This window comes from Diadema antillarum, unplaced genomic scaffold, assembly GCF_040938485.1.
Source record: "Diadema antillarum isolate AM-2024a unplaced genomic scaffold, OU_Dant_1.0 seq00001348_RagTag, whole genome shotgun sequence".
Lineage (NCBI taxonomy): Eukaryota > Metazoa > Echinodermata > Echinoidea > Diadematoida > Diadematidae > Diadema > Diadema antillarum.
Window position 1 is genome coordinate 173,840 of NW_027272113.1, and position 6,631 is coordinate 180,470.

A 6,631-nucleotide genomic window follows, 5' to 3' on the forward strand; every position below is an offset into this window, starting at 1 on the left:
TGTGTATATATATATATATATAATATATAATTATATATATATATATATATATATATATATAATAGATGTGTGTGTGTGTGTGTGTGTGTGTGTATGTGTATATTGTGTAACATATGCATGGTCTAATCTTGAGCCCCCTCCAATGTTTGCCCCCCCCCCCCCCCCCCCAATCCAAAACTGCTTCCGGCGCGCCTGATTGCAGCTCTATGACTTTCGGTCTATTTAATGTTTCAGCATATCTTTTTTTTTGTATCCTTCTATATCAGATTTGTCGTCTCTATTTAAAAGCGTATATGTGGGGGAACCACCTCACCAACCGCTGTCCTGTAGTGAGAACGATACATCAAGGAAATTCAAGGAGGGGCTCCCGGGAAAATACATGCCGCCTTTGTCTCTCTCACATAACTCTCAGATATTAAATTAACTTATCATCATCGTTTTGCATCATTATGATATTTAGTTATATTGCAGAATTTCATTTTTTGAGGGATTTTGCAAGTGAACTTGCAATACAGTAGGAAGTACAATTCTAATCAAAACATAAAACTCAAGGAAACATTCAAACATAGAACACACACACACACACAGCTACTTACACATAGCACGAATGCGCTCGTTCCCCCATAATATGGGGAACGAGTGTGTGGCCCCTCACACGGTAGGGAGGTTTTAATATTTATCTTGGTTATTATTGGGTGATTTCTTGCAAACTTTTGGTAAAATCTTTTCTGACTTTACAAATCTTTTTAATTGTGGAAATATTAAAGGCAGCGCCCGGTGGGCAGCGCCGCAGGGTCCGCCACTGAATGTACATTGCAATGCAAATTGACAGAGAGGGAGAGGGAGAGAGGGGTAAGCGGAGGGGAGATTATGTCTGTTTGTGTTGACTATCTTCTATCTACAAAGGCTTTTTGAATTACCAATTCAATTGGAAGAAAAGAGAAAATCAGGGGAATCATGTTGTCTTCGGACGTTCTTTCAACTTTAGATACCACGGAGCCTTGGTAGATTTTTAATCGTTTAAGCTGCAGCTCGCGATCTTTCACAATTCCAGCCCAAAGGTCCACTTGTTCATATGGACAGTTTAGATGAAGGAGAACAATAAAGCAAACAATCGACCAGACAATATAAAGAAAAATAGCAACTATAAAGATGACAAAAAGCACCCCCCCCCCCCCACACACACACACAAACATCGGGAGGAGAATGCTCCAGTGGGGTTTATCGTACAGACGCGCGTGCGCACTTCTAATCAGGGCTGTAGGTGCTTTATTTTTACTCATTACTTACACTATACTGCCATCCACTTTCTCAACAACACAGACTGCTCGGTATAAGAGATGAGTGCTGGTTCTCTTCTATCTGCACATCAGGTGAGTTTGCCACGAGTATGGTCACTTGGGTTTACCTCAACTTGTTGGAGAGATTTTTAGTTTTGTTCGATCCTTGTCGGCACAATCTTGGCATTTATACACCAGTCTCGCAACACCATAGGACAAAATGGCACAGGGAAAGGCTCCAGCTATTGGAATCGACCTGGGAACGACCTCCTCTTGCGTCGGTGTCTTCCGGAATGGCAAAGTCGAGATCATTGCCAACGAGCAGGGACACCGGACCACACCGAGTTGTGTCGCGTTCACCGACACGGGACGGTTGGTTGGAGATGAAGCCATCAACCAAGCCGCCACGTAAGCTTACCCGTTTGATTCAATGCCACATTTTGCATTGATTTTTTTTTTTCGTTAAAGTTATGGCTTTAAACCCATGTTATGTTTTGTGAGTTACAGTCAGTAGCTTTAGGACTTTCTCGTTGGTAGTATTTTCTTTCATGTTGCAGTGATATAACACATAGATGCAATGACGACAGTCAACCAAAGTATGTAGTACTAAAATTACATGTTTTGCTTCGAGAAACAGGTGTGGCTGCCACCGCTGTGATAGCACAGAGGATGCCTTTCAAATTCACCAAGCGAGCGAATGTTTTTGGGAAGGAGGCGACTATTAAAACGAAAATGGCAAAGTCCAACATTCAGATTTGTTTTTCGAGTGTGTTTCGAGTATGTGGAGCTGTAAACCATTTTTCTTTTTCTGGCGCAATTCTTACAACGTATACGAATGTCGTCGTATACCACTGCCAAACTTCGGGCAGTCACATATTGTATACACAAGGGATGTGCCTTCCCCCACAAATGAACTTCATATTCGAATACAATTTTGCATTAGCACGGTTTTTTTTTTAATTGCGTGACTATATATGTTTGTTTGATGTGTAGAAGTATGTTATCATGATTTGTAGAAAACCTATCTGTAGAGAAATGAAATGAAGTCATTGTGAAGCTCGATACCTCACATACACCAAACGCTCGTGAAAATGTTTCAAAAAGTTCGGAAACAATTAATTGCGGATAGTTCGTAAAAATGGTCGGAAGAACTGTGTGGGGTCTCCCGCAGATTTTGTAAACTTCGCCAACGTCTTTACTGCAAAAAGTCCAATGTTGAAAATGAAACACGGAGCTGGTGTTAAATTTCCGGTGCTCATTTGTGTTGTTAGATTAACACCTCCTAAAATTATGAAACTGTTTTTTCTTAATATTTTAGTCAGATGATTTTTCTTGTTTTCCTTGTTTATTTGGAACTTCAACGAGACTAACGAGAACTTCTGGTAAAGTAAATTTTGATTTTAAGACCACTCCTGTTGACACTTGGCTGGTGTTATACCATTGACACTAACACCAGAAACATCAAATCAACACAATGTAGTGTCATTGTTGAATTAACACTAGCGCAGTGTCAAAATACCACCAGCTATACCACAGTGTCAAATTATCACCACGAAGTGCTAGGTGATCTCTTTTCAAAATCATCAAAATGTACTCTCTACACCTGTTGTTGTGGTCCTCTCTTGACATTTGATCGGTATTTGATTTAACACTCATGGTGTTAATTTGATATTATATATGCCAATGTATATTATATATGCCAATGTTCTCAATACTGTCAATGTTTGCGATATCAGCAGCACATTTTACTCGATAGAAAAAAAAATTTTTTTTTTTCTAATGATGGCAAAAACATTAAATTTCTCTCTGATTTCGTGCAAGATGCTTGACGAAAACTAGTTTTCTGCTCCCCCCTTTGAATTAGATGGCAGTAAGATTCAGAATTGCAAATTTTGTTTAAAATGAGATGATATTTTCTGCGGCAAAGTACCACCAAAACTGGATGACTGTGTCGACTCTGTTTGAGTTTTCGTTGTTACCTCTCCATTTCATTTCTAGAAATCCGACGAACACAATCTTCGATGTCAAACGATTAATGGGCAGACGATTTGCTGATGTAGTGGTTAAAGACAACATGAAGCACTGGCCTTTCACTGTGGTTGTCCGCGAGGGCAAACCCATGTTGCAGGCAGAGTACATGGGAGAAACAAAGACCTTTGCTCCGGAAGAGATTAGCTCGATGGTCCTGACCAAGATGAAGGAAACAGCCGAAGCGTACCTGGGTCAGAAGGTTACCGATGCCGTCATCAGCGTGCCGGCTTATTTCAACAACGCTCAACGCCAGGCGACAAAAGACGCAGGGGTAATGGCAGGTCTGAACGTCATGTGTATCATCAACGAGCCAACAGCGGCGGCCCTGGCGTACGGGCTCGATAAAAATGAGGATGGGGAGCGACATGTGCTAATCTTTGACCTTGGAGGAGGGACATTTGATGTCTCTATTGTCTCCATTGACGAAGGAATTTTTGAGGTTAAATCGACATCAGGGGATACCAATTTAGGTGGCGAGGACTTTGATAGCCGGCTCATTACCCATCTGGTTCAAGAATTCACACGCACGCATGGGAAAGACCTTAGCTCCGACCCACGATCCCTTCGTCGCCTTCGAACTGCAGCTGAGCAAGCGAAGAGGACTTTGTCGAACATCATAGAGACCAACATGGAAGTGGATTCTCTTTTCGAAGGAATCAATTTTAACATCACCGTCACCAGAGCTCGCTTCGAGGAATTATGCGGTGATCTCTTTAGGGTAACCCTTGAGCCAGTAAAGAAAGCACTGAAGGACGCTAACCTCGTAAACGGACAGATTGGATCCATTGCCATGATTGGAGGGTCGACTCGCATCCCAAAAGTACAGATGCTTCTGAGGGATCACTTCAAGGGCAAAGAACTGAACAAGTTCATCAATCCAGATGAAGCTGTGGCCTATGGTGCAGCAGTCCAGGCAGCCATCTTGTCTGGTGATCGGAGCGAGGGTATCCAGGATCTCTTACTCATTGACGTAGCTCCCCTTTCTCTTGGTATTGAAACAACTGGTGGTGTGATGACATCTCTCATCACGAAGAATACGACTATTCCAACGACGAAAACTCAACTTTTCTCAACGTATGCAGACAACCAGCCAGGTGTATTCATTCAGGTGTTCGAGGGAGAGCGGTCAATGACAAAGGACAACAACTTACTTGGAGGGTTCTTGCTAACCGATATTCCACCTGCTCCTCGAGGGGTACCACAGATCGGAGTGTCGTTCGACATCGACGCCAATGGCATCTTGAACGTGACTGCCAAAGACATGAACACCGGCCGCAGCAACAATATCCGGCGCGTCGAACGGCTCTCCAAGGAGGAAATTGACCGCATGGGGGGAGAGGCAAAAATGCTCTGAGCCGAAAACCGACGCCGTCCAGAGAAAATTGCCGCAGGGTGCCCTCAGCTTCAGCGACGGCAAGGAATCATGTCCCAACCCAAGGTGGCAATTGATTGGATGGATACCAACACACCGGCACCTTGGGAGAAAAATACTTGCTCCAGTTGGACGAATTGCATAAGAATTGCACGTCAGCCACCACTGCAGAACGTGGTCCTATTCAAGAAAATCCCGACCATGCTTTCGCCCCCGCCTGTGCTCTAATGACTTATATTAATCCTCTCTCTCTCTCTCTATCTATATATATATATATATATATATATATATATATCGTTTTAGTTTTAGTTTCAGATTCAGTTTATTTTAACACACATTTATATAGCTGTCATTTACACATACACGTGGGAAAATTTGCATATGTCAGTTACATAATGTGGCAGTCTTATACATTGCATGTTGTGAGAGAGATCCAGATTAAGCACAGCCTGGTGAAGAGGGTCCCTACCAAGATAGAATACTATGTAGATAAGCGATAATGATGACTTTCAGAAGATAGGGTTGGAATGAGAATCCAAGTGTGAAGTGGGGAAGAAAGAAAACCAGAGTACCCGTATTTATTTTATTTCATTTTATTGATTTGACTCGATTTCATTTCTGCATTTTCACAAAGTATAAACAACGTAACAAACAATTTTCCAATACTTATCACATAATATCCAACACAAAATCATTGTATACGTAATCATTTAAATGTATTAACAATGAAATACGGTGTGGGTGAATCATAATCATACAAAAACAGTTGTAAAAACACTGCTTATTCAATCGATTTGATACATACAAAATGCAGGAGACCGTTTTGAGTTTGATGGCGGCCTCTGGAAAAGCTTATGGCTTGTACTTCTTTTTATTTGTGATCATTTCATTCATCTTAAATTGTATAACCGAGTAGGGTAGCTACACAATTCTTCAGTGTTAAGGTGAGTTAGGGTGCAAGTGCATACTGTTTTGTTGTTTAGTTATTGTTAATGCTGATTGAAGAAAACTGTGTAGATTAATTTTCATATATACAAAAGAATATACATGATGTTTATGTATGCATAGCGTGTATGGACATGAGTTACAGTATGTAAACTTCTTACAGTATGTAAACTATGTTTCTTCGTAACCAGACATACCATAGTTACCCAACAAGACAGTCTAATGAATTTCATTTGCCCCTGCTTAGAACTGTGTTAGCTCAGCAGACATTTATTTATACAGGCCCAAGATTCTGGAACTCCCTTAGTCCAGACATAAAAAATGCTCCTTCTTTGTTTTCATTTTAAAAAAGATTGAAATAATTCCTTTTTAAGTCTTATAATGTAACAGAAAGAAATTAATTTTGTTTATCTTTTTCAGTAAGTAGGTTTTGTAAGCACCAGGATGCTATTGATTTTTCATAGGCTTGTTAGGTCGCGTTTTTCGCGGAATTGCGAATCGCATCCCCTGTTTTTCTTATTTCAAACTTACGTGCCTTCACAGAACAGATAATGTGTTCTGCTATCAGCAATTCCATACAATTGTATATATCACTTTCTCGTCGCTTTCAACGCTCTACACTTCTAATATGGCTAATAGTCTATGTTGGTTTTGATCTTGAGTGTACCGATTGATCTAGGCTTTTTGTTCTTAGTTGTCTCGTCTCTTTACTTGTATTTCTGCTTCTTCCCTTTCCCCTTTTCCACTTCTTTTTTCATCCCGCACACTTGTAGTTAAGTTTTTACTTTTTTTCCCTCCTGTGAGGTGCCCACGTTGTACAAGCATAGACTTTTGAGTGGGTACCTCCACTTTTTTTCGCAGAATGTATGAATATGTCAGTATGAAAAATGCCTAATTTTGTAATGATTATTGACAAATGTTATTCTTTGCTATCTATGTATCATTCCTTCAAACGCATGTCGAATCTATATTTTTTGTACATTCTGTTGAAAGAAGTGAAAAT

General features: G+C 40.6%; 1 pseudogene; it reads left to right on the forward strand.

Annotated features, from left to right (window-relative positions):
- Positions 1-1,500: 1,500 nt before the first annotated feature.
- Positions 1,501-4,911, forward strand: LOC139708535 (heat shock 70 kDa protein 1-like; annotated as a pseudogene).
- The last annotated feature ends 1,720 nt before the right edge of the window (positions 4,912-6,631 follow it).